This window comes from Narcine bancroftii, chromosome 4, assembly GCF_036971445.1.
Source record: "Narcine bancroftii isolate sNarBan1 chromosome 4, sNarBan1.hap1, whole genome shotgun sequence".
NCBI classification, from domain to species: Eukaryota; Metazoa; Chordata; class Chondrichthyes; order Torpediniformes; family Narcinidae; genus Narcine; species Narcine bancroftii.
The window spans coordinates 190,640,496-190,657,997 of NC_091472.1; the positions used below are offsets into that span (position 1 = coordinate 190,640,496).

Consider the following 17,502-nt stretch of genomic DNA (forward strand, 5'->3'; position numbering starts at 1 on the left):
CAAGAAATCATTCCAGAATGCAATTGTCCTGCCTTCTGATACAGACCTGAGAACACACCCACATGCAAATAGTTTGCTCAATATCTGCACTTAGGGAGCTCTTGGAAGATTAGTTCTTTTGTCATTAATCACTTTTAATCAAAAAGCCAACCCCAATGGTTCCCCAGTACAAGATGAACATCCAAATTCTTGACTGGACACAAAAGGTTGCAACATTGTAGTTTCCGTTCTTCCAATGCCCTTAAGTGAACAGCAACCCTTCTTTGGCCTGGAAGTTCAGGTTCCACCTCCCAAGAATAAAGTTTCTGTATTCTAGTTTCTTTTTGTCAACTCAGCACATTAAATAATTTTCTTCTACCATTGTGATTTTTACCTCGAGTTAAGGGAAGCTTGAGCAGTATATGATGCACAGCTCAAGTGAGCTCTGTTTCACACCCAGGTTCTCAATGTCTTTGTTGTGCGTCCCTAATTATCAATTCACTGCCATCATAGATTCATAGAATCAAAGAACATGGGCACAGGCTATTCAGCCCACAATGTTCATGCTGACCAGTGGCAACCCATTCTAATTAATCCAATTTTCCAGCACTTGGTCTATAGCCCTCTATGCCAATGTGATTCAAATGCCAATATGGATACTTCTTAAATGTCATGAATGTTTCTGCTTCCACAACTCTCTCATGCAGTGAGTGTATTTACTACTCTCTGGGTAAAATAGGTCCTCCTCATAACCCTTCAAAATCTTTTATCCTTTATCCTAATCCATATTCCCTAGTTTTATTTCACTCTACCCTATCTTATATCCCTCATAATTTTATCTACCTCAATCACATCCAAGTCAAGTTTATTGTCATCTGATTGTACAAGTACAACCTGACGAAACAACGTTCTCCAGTCCTCGGTGCAAAACATGCTGACACACAAAACATACAGACAAATAATATGTAGCACAAGTATTTTATCTGTAAAAATAAATATTGTTTTGTACAATGTGAGTCTTGGATCATCCCCTCGTAATCTCCCTCTCCAATCTCTCCTCATAACTGGATCACTCTATCCCAGGTAATGTCCTGGTAACTCTCCTTTGCACCCTCTCCAGTGCTATCACGTCCTTATAAAAGTTGGAGCATAACTGCTCTGCTCTCATATTCAATTCGATGAATACAGATGAGCTGTTCTAAATTCTCTGACCAATGTCTTGGGTAATATTTACCTTTCATCAAGCAGCACCAGAATGTATCAGTTCATTATCTTGCAGTTATTTGTAGTACTTTGATCATATTAGGATATGCAAGTTCTTTATTTCCAATTTTAAATCTAATTTGCATTCTTTCTGTGCTTGCAAGTTCTTCCATTTTCTCACATTGCTTATGTTGTTCTTGTGACTAATTCAGCACATCACACCTTTTTGCCTCTTGGCATCATCTGACTGTGACGATCTTCAAGATAATCTAAATACACTTAAATTCATTTCATTGAATTTTTCTCCCCTTGGTGTTCACTATCAAAATGACTGTTCATTTTACATTCTTCAATACATAATGAATGTTTTAAGTCCTCATTACTGATTGTTACATTTGCTTATATATTATAGACTTATCTGATTTTGTCTTCTAGGAAAAAGGGATTCAGATTTATTGTCAGAGTACATACATGACATCACATATAACCCTGAGATTCTTTTTTTTCCTCTGCGGGTAATGTACACATGTAAACAAAGAAACAAATGTCAACAACTGATTGTGCATTACAGAGAGGAAAAAACAAACAAACAATGAACAAGGTGGCCATAGCTAAAGTTCAAAGTTGCAAGAACTCCACCCTTGCATGTAGCAATCTCCATTCAACTAACCATCTCAGCAACATTAATACAATCAATTTACAAACTGATTGCTACGATTGAAATATGATTAAAAATGTTAAAATCTTAATTAAAAAGATGTGTTTTATAGTTTTAAAGGAGGAGAGGGAGGTGGGAGATGAAGGAGTCAGAGAAGGAATTGGAGTACTGAAGGGATAGTTAGCAAAAGTGTGATAAAAGGGCGAAAAGTCCCCCATGACGCCAATGTCGGGGTGTATCTTAGGATTAAAGAAAGTTCCAAACATAGGGAGGGAGCTAGACCATGAAGAGATTTAAATATAGGAATGGCTGAGTGACCTCTGCTCCGTCTGAAAAATGACCCTGACCTTCCAACTTCCTGTCACTTCAATTCTCCATTCCACTTCCATTACCACTTCTTCTATCATTTTGGCCTCCAACACTGTACCGAAAAAGCCCAATCAAATTGATGGAAAAGTTTCCCAATTTACATCTAAATATATTGTAGCCTTAGAGATTCAATATTAAATTCAGTTCTGATTATTTTCCTCTCTCCACAGTTGCTATCTGACTAGTTGTGTGTTTTCTTTAATATATTTCCACCAAATGTTGTTACAACATAGTTTGCTTTTTTTAAAAAAAACCTCTCTTATTTACTCATTTATCTTCCCCATACAGATTAGTCATGATTATCAAATACTTACCAGCCTCTCCTAGATGGTACCAACAGCAACCTGGCACTTGGCCTTACCTTATCACAGATACCTCTTTTGTTAACTCCAACCCTTCCCAAAATTCAGAACATACCCATTTTCTACTTTTCCTGTTCTAATGGAAGTTCAGTCAAAGATGTTGTCTTGCATGCTGAGTGTTTCAGAATTTTCTGTTTTTATTTAAGGTTCCCCCATCTGGACTGGCTGATTTAGGAACTTTAAATAAGCTACCTTCTGGCATGTCCTTCCCCTTATAAAATTAATTTAATGCAAATTTCCCCATCCCTACCTCACCCCATCATCCATCAATATTTATCTGTAAAACCTACAGTTCATCCAGGGCAGAACAACAAACAGCAATAAACACAAAGTATATAGATTGGTGTAGCTAGTAAATAAATACAAAGTGGCCCCAAATGGTGATGAAAGGGACAAAGGTAAATCATTAGGAATCTAATGATTTGGAGATGCTCTGACTTTAACATGATAGATTTGGTTTATCTTCTTCAGGCAAGGAAAGATGGCTGGTGATTGCAGATAGACTGAGCAGAAGAAGAGGAAACTTACACCAGTTGCAGTCACCAAGTCATTGTGACTCCAATAAGGGCCAATTCAGAGATATTGTAAGCGTGGCTACCGACTAGAGAGATTCAAAAGCAAAGGGACTATGAGAATAGATTTGGTGGGTGACAACATCCTCTGAGACAATGAAGATAAAATAGAGGTTTCAAAACTACTCTGTAGCTTTAAAGTCCAAGAGATTGATTGCAGGTTTTTAAAGGAATCGGGGGGGATGATGACTCCACTGAAGACCAAACCTCAAGGACCAAGAACATTTTCTTTCCAACAGCTAGCTATCAGTGTGGTGGAACCACTGTGCAACTGTCGGTACAAATGTGTTGTATGGGCTGGCCTGCCCCTGAACTTGTGACTCCTCCCTCAAAATTCCCGTAAAGCCGGTCACTCCCAAACACCTCCCTCATTACCTGCCTTGGAATTGGGCCAGCAATATGTTAGTCATGCTTCCAGTCTATGGTGAGTAAAGCCTATTAATCATGATTTCAGTTATTGATAGTGTATCAACCAGGCTCTTGAAGCTTCTCTTGTTCTACTAATCAGGGATTGCTTCCACACTACAAAGGGATTGGCTGCACCTACTAATGTCATGCTTTTTGTATTTGGATATCTATGAATATTTATGATGTTTAAAAAAATGCACTGTCTCTTAATTTCAATTATACTTGTTGTTTTAGTTACTTTTAAGGTACCCCTTTAGCAAGTAAGAATTTGAGTACATATGTACATGACAATAAACTTATTATCACAATTGCAATGCGGCAGATCGTACAGTCCAGGCCACAGAAAGTAGGTAAAAAAGATGAGAAATGCTTAACAAAGCCACTTCCCACAAGACAAATTTCAATCAAAATCTAACATAGTAAAGTGTTGAATTACAATGTGAAGGCTAAAAGCTTATCTAGTTATTGAGTGACAAAACAATCTGGAGGACAGACAGGGTGGTGAAAATAATTGAGGTTTCTTTGAAGGAGCAGTTGGTGCAATGATTTAACTTTTATTTCAGGAAGAATACAAGTGCTGAACTTATCTCAGATCACTTGTTTAAAAAAACCCCATAGTGACGTAAGAAGAAATGGGTCCAGCAAATTCCTTCCTGGCAAGCAAAGCCTGATTTTGGCAGCAGTTTAGACTTAAGAACAGATTGAATTCTCTTTTCAAAATCACACACAGTATCTCGACATTGGCTTGTGTGACTGACATAACAGTCAGGTAAAAGCCCTGTTTGGGTAATTATTCTATAATCAAATCATAATTGGAGACTAATTTGAATTTTCCACAAAGGATATTTCCTTTGGGAGGTTGGATTAATTAAAATATATTGGAAAAGATCTGATCACCATGATACAGATCAAACAGATGCACATGCCCTGGTGCCAAGATCGCTCAGAAATAACCCTGCAGTATTTGATGAAGCAGTTCTCAGGATTCTTGGTGGTCTGCTCTTTGGTGCAGAACATTATTTTCATTTAATCCATCTGTTAACTATCAACATAATGAAGGAGAAGGGTGCAGATACAAGGAAGAAAGAAGAAGGAGGAAGGAAGAAGGAATCTAAATGAACCCCTTTCTGGTTATCTAGCTCATGAATTAGTCATCCTATTGCAGTGTAGCCCATCCAATTTCAATTCCCCATGGGCTAACACTTTACATTGTCTCTCTTAGTGAGCACCCATGGCCAGAAAGCAAAAGCCAAACCAATATAAACAATCAAAAGGAATTATAAATCATGTTATATTACATAGAAAACCAATGAATCACCTCGATTAATCCCCTGATGTCTGTTTTCCAAGTACCTTTGCTTGGTCTGGTGGTCCAAAAGTCTCAGAAGGATGAGCAGAAAGATGTTGATGTCAATACAGTGTTATCCTCAGAGGACAACCTCAAGCCATTCCAGGCCAAGAAGGGCAAATTTATGCTTGCAATATTTCGATATGTGTGGTAGGAGTGTGGGCTGGCTGGTTAATGGGCCACAGCAAGGGAAATGACAGTGGCATAACTCAAGGAAAGGCAATTTGTACCAGTGGCCAGTGCCACTTTTCTGGGCTCCTTTAAGAGGAATCCTAGCAACATACTTAGAGAATTCTTTTACGAACTAACTGACTCCCATTAGAACCAACACAGGAAGAGCAAGATAATGGTAAATTTAAAATAATAGTTTTATTGAACATTATTTAAACATTTTATTAATTATGTTACTGTTCTCACTTAACTCTAAACTTACTTAACTCTAAGCTTAATCCCACTGTGTGTGAATATAATTGTATAAATGAGTGTATACATTAAAGTCCAAACTATTTCAGTTTAAACTGGAGTCTGAAAAGTTATTTTTAAGGTCCAGCACTTTAAAGTCTGGTTGAACTTGAAGATCTATTAAATTGTCGTTCAGAAGTGATTGTGAAATCTCAAGTTCTTTTAAATTGTTGCTTAAAGCAGTAATGAGATGTTTGCTAACACTGACTCAATCCTTAGACTGTTCAAACTCACAAATCTTGTTGAGCTATTTTCCCAGGAAGAGATTTATTCTTAAACTCTCATACTGGTTTTTCTTCAACTCCTTCTTAGCTTCTTAAGAATTCTGGTTCTGGTCCACAATGAGGCTGCCTTCAAATAACAGAAAGAGACAGTCAGAAGTGGTCTGGCTTACTTAAAGCCACACCTCCTCCTTCTCCAGAGAATACTGTCAATATTCTTTTCCTTCTGGTTTCTTCTTCTGGGCTCTAACATATGAAATTACATCACCAATGATGTCAATCTTAATTCCTAGAAAATGTGATCAGTTATTGGAATTTTAAACAGTTGCCAACCCCAGTTTCTTGTAAACCATGTGATCTTCATACCTCTATCTTGTAGTTGACACAACTCTGAATGATTACCTCACTTCTGTTTCAAAGGCGTAAGTATATCACTGAGTTTCATTCTTCTTGTTCAAGAGGCCTTAAGTAGTTTAGTTTAAAAACAGATGGCTTCCTTCAGCAGTTCTTAAGTACTTAGCTACTTCTATTTTTAATAAAGAACACTCCATTGTTCTTGAATAATTAGATCTACTTCAAATCTAGCAGCTCTGTCTTTCTCGATGCTGCGTCTCCAAACTGACACTTTGCTCTGAGTGTAATGATGCCTTTGCAAACATGCTGTGACCTGTGTGTAACCCTGTTCCAAACCCACTACATTACTGAAGACATATTTATATAGCGTAACCTTAACCTAGTATTAATATTAACACAGCTCCATTACAATTCATTACAGTAGGTTAACATTTTACAAGCTCCTTTGAACTCTAAATTTTAAGCCATCTTTAAAGCAGTATGTACTGGCAAGACCAGAATCAGAGATTCATCATCCACATATTATGTGGTGTCAGTGTGCGCTACAATAGAAGTGGAGTCATTGACATCAATAGTCTGCATCATGGTTGGATCTGTCACTTGCTACTGGAGCTCTATGCTTGAAAGGATGGATTGCAAACTCTACACAAAGTCTTGAGCCAAATAGTGCCAGGCATTGACTGTAAAGGTTAAAACCTTGTGTTTGTGATTTATGGTTATTTTATTGACTTTTCCTTTAAGAAAGATCATTGTTTTGTAGAGTTACCATGGTTATTATGATGCCATATGTCATAATATCTGAGCTTGATCTCATTCTTGGAATAACCATGGAAGGTGTTGGGTATAAGCCCACCCTCTATTGGACATCATAACGCCCACATCATCATGTCACCCTTCCATATATATAACCCTGTGTGTCAATACTCAGGTTAGTCTAATAGAAGTAAAGGATGAGAAAGCATCACGTCTCTGAGTCTTAATTGTGTGAGTGCATACACAACAGTGGGGAAGAGGAATGAAATGAACCATGCTACTAGTGGCGTATAACTATGATATAAAACATAAACCAGGAGCATGCATGCCGCTACCCAAGACAGACCATCGAGAAGAAATTATTAAATGGACAGAAGAGGCAGCAGCTTCAACAACTGCCCATTACACCCCAGATGATCAGAAAGGAAACCTGAAAAGAGGCAACATTAAGCAAAATCCTATACTTCACCCTTAATGGGTGGCCCAAATCTGAAGTCATTCCAGAAGATCTAAAACCTTACCACGCACGCTTGCATTAACTATCAGTCAAAGAAGGATGTTTACTATGGGGTACCCGCACAATTATTCCAGCCAAATGACAAACTACCATGTTATCTGAATTACACCACAACCATCCAGGAATGGTAGGAATGAAAAGCAGTTCAAAATTGGAATCAACATCTAATTCATGATTCATTACTTCAAAAGGAAATTAATTGGATATTTAACCCACCCATAGGATCACATCATGAAGGTGTGTGGGAAAGAATGATTAGATGAATCAAGAAAATTCTTAATTCCATTTTGAATAATCAAATACTGAATGATGATAATCTTCAGACAGTATTGTGTGAGATTGAGATTAAATAGTCGTCCAATAACTAAAGTTTCTATTGATCAAGGAACTTGCACCAAATCATCTTTTACTTCTTAAATCTAAACCTTTAATGCCTCCTAGTCAATTTATACAAGACAAGTGCAATTTATTGTGGATTTGCTCTGGAAAAGATGGGTTAAACAATATCTTTCATTATTACAAGAAAGACAATAATGGTCTAAGGTCAAACATAATTTTGTATATGGAGACATTGTAATAATATTGGCAATTCTACACTAAGAAATTCTTCACTGCTGGATAGAATCGTGGGATCAGTTCTGGACAAGAAAAGTTTCATTCGGCAAGTGAGGATTAAAACCATGACTGGTTACTTAAATCAACCTATTACTAAAATCTGTCTTTTACAAGAAGCCAAAAGTTTTAATTTCTAATTTTATATTTACCATATTTACTTTAGTATCTGTAATAGTAATTATTATGTATTAGTCATTAATGACTATTATAATAATTAGGGGCCAGAATGTAAAGGTTAAAACATTGTGTTTGTGATTTATGGTTGTTTTATGACTTTCCCTTTAAGATAGATAATTATTTTGTAGAGTTACCATAGTTATTATGATTTCATATGTCATAATATCCGAACGGATGAGGAGCTCATTCTCATTCTTGGAATAACCATGTAAGGAGAATAAGCTCATCAAGAAACTTTTTTTTGAATTCATTACTATTCATTATTAATCATTTATTATCATTTTAATTCATTTATATTTGTTTGAAGTGGAGTATCATTATCATTTACAATATGCTTTGTTTTATTCATTATGAAGTGTGAAGCTATGAAAATGTTTATTCACTTTTATCAATTAAAAATTAAAGCTATGGAAAGTCACCAGGTTTTCGGTAGAATTTTATAAAATTTTTAATGAAGATTTATCTTCGGTGTTCGGGGAGGTATTACAACAAGTGACTGAACATTATGAGTTACCAGAATCTTGTTCTAGTGCTTTAATTACTGTAATTCCAAAAAAAGATAGAGACTCATTGAAAATGTCTTCGTATAGACCTATTTCTTTACTGAATGTTGATTATAAAATATTAACAAAAATGCTAGCAAATAGTCTTGCTAAGTATTTACCTAAATTGATACATGTTGATCAAACAAGTTTTATTAAGAATAGAAATGCTTCAGATAATTTTCTTCGATTGATTAGTTTAGTCAATGCATATCGACAGCAGCCCAATCACCCAATGGTGGTTGTGCTTGATGCAGAAAAAGCTTTTGATAGGGTTGAATGGGATTTTTAAATTTAAAGTACTGGAGAAGTTTAAAATTGGCCCTTTTTTATTGATTGGGTTAAAGCTTTATATACGACCCTGACTGCTAGGGTGGTGACAAATGGTCAAGTTTCCTCAGCATTTAAATTGACACGTTCAACTAGACAAGGTTGTCCATTGTCACCAGCCCTGTTTGTATTGACTATTGAACCGTTAGCTCAAACAATAAGGCAGAATGAACAGATAAGAGGGATGAGAGTTATGGATGAAGAGTATAAGATTAATTTGTTTGCAGATGATGTTTTGATATATTTAACACACCCAGAACAATCATTGCCACATTTACGGGAATGTTTATTGCATTATGGAATATTATCTGGATATAAAGTTAATTAGGACAAAAGTGAAATTTTACCAGTTGGAGAAGGAGATTATCCAGAGTACAAAAATATTATAAAATTGAAATAGTCTGATAAAATTAAATATTTGGGAATAATTGTAAATACTGAGTACCAATCTTTATATAAGTTAAATTATGTTCCATTATTGAAAAAGATTAAGACAGATTTGATTAAATGGAAAGATCTTCCGTTAACTTTAATTTGTCAAGTCAATTGTATTAAGATGAATATTTTTCCTCGTATTCAATATTTATTTCAATCAATACCATGTTCTCTTACAAAGAGTTTCTTTCAGGATTTAAATAAAATTATGAGAGAATTTTTATGGAAAGGTAAATTACCATGAGTTGCATTAAATAAACTTACTTGGAAGTATGCGTTAGGTAGGCTTCAATTACCTCATTTTCAGAATTATTATGAAGCACCCCAGTTGAAATTTATTAGTAGATTGATGGATTTGGACCACTCTCCAAGTTGGGCTAAAGTTGAGATGGCCTGTATTTCTGAAGTTGCAGTACATCAATTTATATTTCGATGGAATGTAAATTTGTTGAGGGAATATAATATGCCAATATTAAATCATTTATTGAAGTTATGGACTAAAAAAATAAGATTTTAGGATGAAAAGGTAATCTGTCAATTTTAACTCCATTATATAATAATCAACTTATTTCTTTTTCAATGTTCAATAGTCATTTAAAGAGTTGGGATTTTAAGGGTATAAAAATATTACAGAATTGTTTTGTAAATGGTCAGTTTCTTTCTTTATTCAATTGAAAGAGCATTTTGATATTGCTGAAAATTTTTTATTTGTTTATTATCAACTGATCTTTGGTGAAAAAAATGTATGAAAGAGAGATGATTTTACCTACATTGATGGAATTCGAGTCTTTGATTTCTTCTTTACCAAAAAAGGACTATATTTCTGTTATGTATTAAGTATTACAAGATAATATGGATAAACTGGAATGGGAGAAATCTAAGCTTAAATGGGAAAATGACTTAGCTTTTGTTTTTCCTGAAGATTATTGGGCAGATATGTGTCATAATAGTGTTACTAAATTGATGAATGAACGGTATGGAATGGTTAATTATCATTTTTTGCATCAATTGTATTTAACACCTGAGAAATTGAAAAAATATGGTTTTAGTAATTCGGACTCTTGTTTTAGATGTGGTGTATGTATTGGTTCTTTTTTACATGCTCTTTGGTCTTGTGTTTATGTACAACCATTTTGGCAAGAAATTAGGTTAATTTTGGAAAAACTATATGATATTAAGTTGCCATTAGATCCATCTATTTTTTTAATGGTTTATATGATTCCTTTAAAGGGATTAAAATTGGATAAATTTCAAATTGCATTTATACGTTCAGCATTATCTGTAGCTCGAAAATGTGTAGCAAGCACATGGAAAGAATATAGTGATTAATATAATGCGATGGCATAATGAATTGAAAGCTTGTATTGTTATAGAAAAAAATTACATATAATCTACATAATAATTATTCTTTTTTTGTTAATAAGTGGTTACCATGTTTGGAATATATGCATTTAGATATACTTGGATTTATTATATATATTTAGTTTCTGTTTATATATATATTTTTTCTTTCTTGGCTCTCCTTAAGAGAGCTGGCTGATGGGGTGGGAGGGTGGGTAGGGAATTTTTTTTTCTCTTCTCTTTTTAAAATTTTTAAATATATATACTTATATAAAATTGTTTTCATTGAATGTACTTTGTATTATTATTAATGATTTCTCAAATAAATAAAGTTTGAAAAAAAAGACAAATTAAAGCTATTTATAATGCAATTTCCAAGTTTGATTTATTTGGATGAATAAGATGCAATTCGGAATATCGAGGCTTACATTTCCTTAAAGATGACATTTTTTGAAAGTGGGACATATTAGAAGGAGGGAAGTATCATCTACATTGACATCTCTAAATATTCTGGCATGTGTACAGGCATTCTGACAAATGTGTTCATGCACCAAGTATTTCATTGTGTGATACCACCTGCCTTCCTCTGTCACTTGCCCAATTCAAGTACTCATCCAAGTCCTCTGGAGCAGATTATACATCTGATTTCTCCTTCTGGAAAACTGACATCCATACAACCTATGGTGAACATCAGTGCAAGAAAAACTTTGGAAACTGGGCATGTTATTTTTCAAGATTTGACTATTCAGCTGTTTACTTGCAAGTTTCTGTCTTCAATTAAGCATGTCTTGTTTTCACTTTCAGTTTACTCACCAATGCAACACATCAAACCCTAGGGATATTACATTGCCCTTCTGTAGTACGGAGGGCCATGTGACCCTTCTGGCACTTCACCTAGTCATAAGCCCCCACATCTGCCAATCAAGGTCAAGACCACCCACAGTGAGAACACACCTTGCCACTGGCTCCCTTAATCACCTGCCCTATTTTGGGCATATCTGAACTGACCTTACTGGCTGGCTGGGTTATAAAGCTCAACACAAGGAACAACTGGGTTTATTTTCCCCTGTGAATGAACCCAAGCTGCACTCCAGGTTGTGAGGCATGGACGATGCTAGAGAGTCATTTGCAAAGTGTGCACCAGTAAAGGATTGGTGCATGCTTACAACCAATATTGTGCCTGTATTGCGAGAATCATTGTAAATACTTATTTTAACTAATTGGGGTGCCATGCCTGCACCAGATCAAGGGGTGGTAGGTACTATTTGTTGCATCATTTTACTACAGATACTTGTTCATAATTAGTAGTGATTGTTGGTTGTTAGTTGAGTCGTGCATGTGCGCACGATCCCTGTGGCCACTTTCCCCCACAGGCAAATGAAAATCTTTACTGCAATCAACATCTTTAGACTTGTTACTTCTCAGACCCGCCAAACTTGTTCCTCACATCACACCTTCACTCCTACCACACAAACATATCTGTGATCGTACTATTTTTAAACTTTTTAAAATTTTCTATTTTTAATTGTTATCTGCAATTCTTGAACTTTTAACTTTGATAAAAGTCAAATCTCCACCCCCAACCTACCTCTTGCCAGAGGTTTTCAGGGTGTATCCTCAGGATGAGACAGTCTGAGGCTTTGTGGTACTTCAGTGCCTGAATCCCAAGTGAAATCCCAAGTGAACCCTAAGTGTGCTGGTTAGTCCAGGTGGTGGGATGAAGCAACAAGTCTTGACTCTATCAAAATGCAATCTTTTTAAAGGAAAAATTGAAGAAATTATGATGGTATATATTGGAAAATAATTTTTAAGAACATAAGAAATAGGAGCAGGAGTAGATCATCTGGTCCATTGAACCTGCTTGCCATTCAATGAGATCATGGCAGATCTGATGATAGGCTCATCTCCACCGACCTGCCTTTTCTCCATAGCCGTTAATTCCCCTACAATGTAAAAATCTATCCAACCTTGTCTTAAATATACTGTATTTACTGAGATAGCCTCCACTGCTTCAATGAGCAGTGAATTCCATAGATTCATCATCCTCTGTGAAAAGCAATTAACAGTCCCTCCTCATCTCCTGAACCTTGAGCTATGTTCCCTAGTTCTTGTCTCCCCCACGTACCTTTATCTTACTGATTCCTTTCATAATTTTGTACATTTCTATCAGATACCCTCTCATTCTTCTAAATTCCAGTGAGTTCAGTCCAAGACACCTCAATCTCTCCTAATAGGTTAACCTTCTTATCTCTTGAATCAACCTGGTGAACCTCCTGTGCATCGCCTCCAAAGCCAGTAGATTCTCAAGTAAGGAGACCAGAACTGCACACAGTACTCCAGATGCCGCCTCAACAGTACCTTGTAGAGTTGCAACATAACCTCCTGTTCCTAACTTCAATTCCTCTAGCATTGAAGGCCAACATTCCATTTGGCTTCCTGATATCCTTCTGCATCTGCAGAACATCCTTTTGTGATTCATGCACAAGGACTCCCAAGTCCTTCTGCATGTCAGCATGCTGTAATCGCTTGTTATTTAAATAATAATCTGATCTTCCATTATTCCTTCCAAAGTGGATAACCTCACATTTACCAACATTGTACTCCATGGCCCTTGCCCACTCACAATCTATCTATATCTCTCTGCATCCTCTGCACAATTTGCTTTTCCACTCAATTTAGTGCCATCAGCAAAATTAGATACACCACTCAATCCCCTCTTCCAGATTGTTAAGGTATATTGTGAACAGTTGTGGGCTCAGCATCAACCCCTGCAGCACCACGTTCACCACTGATTGCCAACCAGAAAAACACCCCCGAATCCCAACTCTCTGTTTCCTATTGGTTAACCAATCCTCTATCTGTTCTAATACATCACCCCCAACTCTATGCATCCTTATCTTATATATGGTATCTCTTTTATACAGTTCTTATAAAATGCCTTCTGGAAATCCAAGTAAACAATAATCATCTGCTCCCCTCTATCTACCGCAGTCATTATATCTTCAAAGAACTCCAGTAAGTTTGTCAAACAGGACCTACCTTTTCTGAATCCATGTTGCATCTACCTGATGGATCAATTTCGCCTTGCCATTTCTTTTTTTCATTTTAGCTTCAGGCATTTTCTGAATTACAGATATTAAATTAATTGGCCTATAGTTCCCTGCCTTTTGCGTACATCCTTTGTTGAATAGTGGCATGACATTCACCATCTTCCAATCTGCTGGGATGTATTCCATCAGGACCAGTGGATCTATCTATCTTTAGACACTCAAGTTTTCTTAGCACTACCTCTTTAGTGATAGGTATTGCATCATGGACTTCACCTCACCATCCATAACATCAGTCTTTGGCATGGTAGACGTGTCATCTACTATGAAGACTGACAGAAAATAGTAATTCAAAGCCTCCGTCATTCCCTCATTATCCAATATCAATTTGCCCTTTTCCATTTTATATAATTATAAAAAATTTTGCTGTCCATTTTTATATTTTGTGTTAATCCTTTTTCATAATCTCTCTTCCCTCTACTTTTTTGCTCGCTTCGTGGTTTTTTTGTTGCTTTTTAAAGTTTTCCCAATGTAATAGTTTCCAACTGCTCTTGGCAAATTTTGTATGCATGCGCTTTTAGTTTGATGCCTTTATTTCCTTAGTTAAGCAAGGCTGGCTGTCCTGGCTTTAAACTGGAATATACTTTGTTGAGCACCGTGAAAACTCTCTTTGAAAGTCTTCCTCCATTCCTCAACCGTTCCTCCATATAGCCTGCGTTCCCAGTCTTCCCTGGACAACTCCTCCCTCAATCCCTTGCAGTTTCCCTTGCTTAGGCATAACACACTGGTTTTAGACAGAACTATTGTACCCTCCTTTTGTATGAGAAACTCAATCAGACTGTGATTGCTCTTTCCAAGAGGATCCCCAACTATAAGATTGCAAATTTTATCTGTCACATAGGACCAGATCCAAGATAGTATGTTCCCTTGTAGGTTCAGTAACATGCTGTTCAAGAACAGTGTTCTATGAAGTCTATATATATGTTAATGTTCTCCACAATAACTGCTATTCCATTTTTACATGCCTCCGATATTTTATTGTTATTGCCTGTGCCACTGTAATGTTATTATTGGCTGGCCAATAGACAATTCCCACCAGTGATTTTTTTCCCCATTTACTATTCCTAATCTTGACCCAGATGGATCAAACATTTTGCTCCTTAGATCTTACATAATCTCTCATTATTGCTCTGATCTCACCCTTATCTAAGAGTGCTACCCTACCTCTCTGTGCAATTCCGTCACACTGTGCTGTATGTCTAAATAAAAAATAAAATAACTCAAACCTTACCCACATCCCCTCAAATTCCCTCATCAGCTACAATTGGCTAATTTTTCCATTCACAATTTACTTCCTTTTTGGTGTGTACCTGTCCGGCACGTTCCTCATTTCTTGCAGAAACTCCAACCATTGCTGATCTGCTGTCTATCCAATTAATGTTTTTCCAATCGATTTTAGCCAATTCCTCTCTCATGCAATTGTAATTTCCTTGACTCCACTGAAATACCAACACATCGGACTTTAGCCTCTTTTCACATTTCAAAGCGAACGCAATCATATTGTGATTACTGCCTCCTAAGAGTTCAGTTACCTTAAGTTCTCTAATCATCTCTGGTTCATTACACAGCACCCAATTCAGAACAGCCGACCTCCTGGTGGGCTCATCAATAAGCTGCTCCAAAAATCCGTCCTGTCAGCATTCTACAAACTCTCTCTCCTGAGCTCCAGTACTGACCTGACTTTCACAACCTATTTTCGATAGAATCCCCCATAATTATTGTAACACTGTCCTTCAAACATGGCTTACCTATTTCCAATTTTGTAATCCACATCTTGGCTGCTGTTTGGGGCCCTGTATATATAGTAACTGCCATTGGTGTCGACTTACTTTTACCATTTCTTAACAACCCATAAGGACTCTACCACTTCTAATCCTATGTCCCTTCTTTCCAATGATTTAATACTGTTGTTTACCAGCAGAGCCACACCACCCCTTCTACCTCCCTGTAAATCCTTCTGATACATCATCTTTGGATGTTCAGCTCCCAATGACATCCATCCCTTAGCCATGACTCAATAATAACCACAGCATCATACCCTCCAACCTGCAGCTGTACAGCAAGATCATCCACCTTGTTTCTAATGCTGCATGCATTTAAGTAATAATACCTTAAGAGCCGTAGGCTCGGTCCTTACTTGTTGTGGTTGCAGGTGCCAGCGGTATCCACTGAGGTCCATAGACCTCCTCCTGTTGGCACATGCGTGAGGGCTGGCACCATTTGCGGAGCTGGAGCGAGGCAGTGCATGCGCGGTTGGCTCAGCCCCAGCAGTGGTGGTGACAGCTGTAGGGCCAGTGTATTGGCCAGTACACACGTGTGGTGATGCTTGTGCACTTGGACCTCACCAAGGAGCATGCGCAGGAGTTGAGCACACGCTTAAAATGAGGTTCTACAGCCAGCGTCAGCAGTTGGAAACCAGAAGGACCATGTTAGGGTTTGACTATTTCTGTTGACCACTTTCAGCATCATTTAAGTATCAGATGAAAATCGTTTAGGCTTAGTTAACTTTTATGTGAATGTTTTGTTAAGAATCTGCTACATAGAATATTAGAAAAGAGGTTTTGCTGTTAACAATAAAGGATTTAAATACAACTGAACTTGTATTGGAAGTGATTGAAAATGGGCTGTAGACAACCCTCTAACTTAGCCTCCAAGCAACTGTATAAGTATCAGATAGGAAGTCGCTACCATACCTTTAGAGCAGTTTTTTAATGTACTCCCTCCGGCTAAAATTTTATCTCGTCACCTGCTTGTCATCCTTGCCGCACACTATCTTCACTTTACTGCTGTTTCCCCTTTGGTTCCACTCTGGTTCCCATTCCCCTACCAAATGAATTTAAACCCTCCTGAACTGCTATATTAAACCTGCCCACCAAAATATTGGTCCCCTTTGGGGACCATCCTTTTTACATAACTCATGCCTTCCCCAAAAGAGATCCCAATCATCCAAGAATCTGAACCCTTGCCCCCTACACCAGTTTCTAAGCCATGCACTAATCTGCCTGATCTTGCTAACTTTGCCCTCACTAGCACGTGACATAGGCAGTAATCCTGAGATTACCACCCTGGAGTTCCTGTTTCTCATCTTCTTCTCTAATTCCCTGTATTCCCTCTTCAGGACCTCTTAACTTATCTAACCTACTGTATATTTTGGTGTATAAGATGACCAGATAAGACAGGTCCCCAATTTCAGCCTGAATTTCATGGCTTTATCACATATTGGTGTGGTGATGCACCACTAGCCTACGGCGACCTCTGTACCTTCACGAAGAGCACTGGAGGACAAGATAACACCTGGCTGGCTGTCAATCAGCTGACCTGAATGGACCAAGCCCCACCCGGTCAGTTGCCAATCATCTGCCGGGATATAAGCCACAATCCGGCCCCTCGAGGTCAGTCACACGGATCCAGCACAGCTAATTGCAGCAGTCTTTAAGTCTTGTCTGCTTTCTGTATGACAGCACACCACAATTGGTGTATAAGACGACCCCTCCTCCCCCCCAAAAAATGTGTTGACTGAGCTGGTGTTGCGTTGACTAAGCTGTTGGGCTTGGCTGGAAGGTGGGTGTTATCATGAAGCCTCCAGCAAAACGAAGCAAGTTTTAAGTAAGAAGTCATTAAGAGGCCAAGGAATCTACCAACTGTGCTACTACAAGGACATTTGACATAACTGAGAAGAAGGTAAGAGAGTGAAGAAAGAATTAAGATGTTTTAAGAAAAATACAGAAGAAACAATGTTCGATGAAAAG

The 17,502-nt window shown here is 37.3% G+C and overlaps 1 long non-coding RNA gene across 1 annotated transcript in view; it reads right to left on the bottom strand.

The window, feature by feature from the left end:
• Nucleotides 1-5,638: 5,638 nt before the first annotated feature.
• LOC138761372 (uncharacterized) overlaps nucleotides 5,639-17,502 on the bottom strand; it is a 48,335-nt gene continuing 36,471 nt past the window's right edge. Inside the window, exon 3 of the long non-coding RNA XR_011356279.1 lies at nucleotides 5,639-5,712. This is a non-coding gene — a long non-coding RNA (uncharacterized lncRNA). The remainder of the gene's footprint in view (nucleotides 5,713-17,502) is intronic.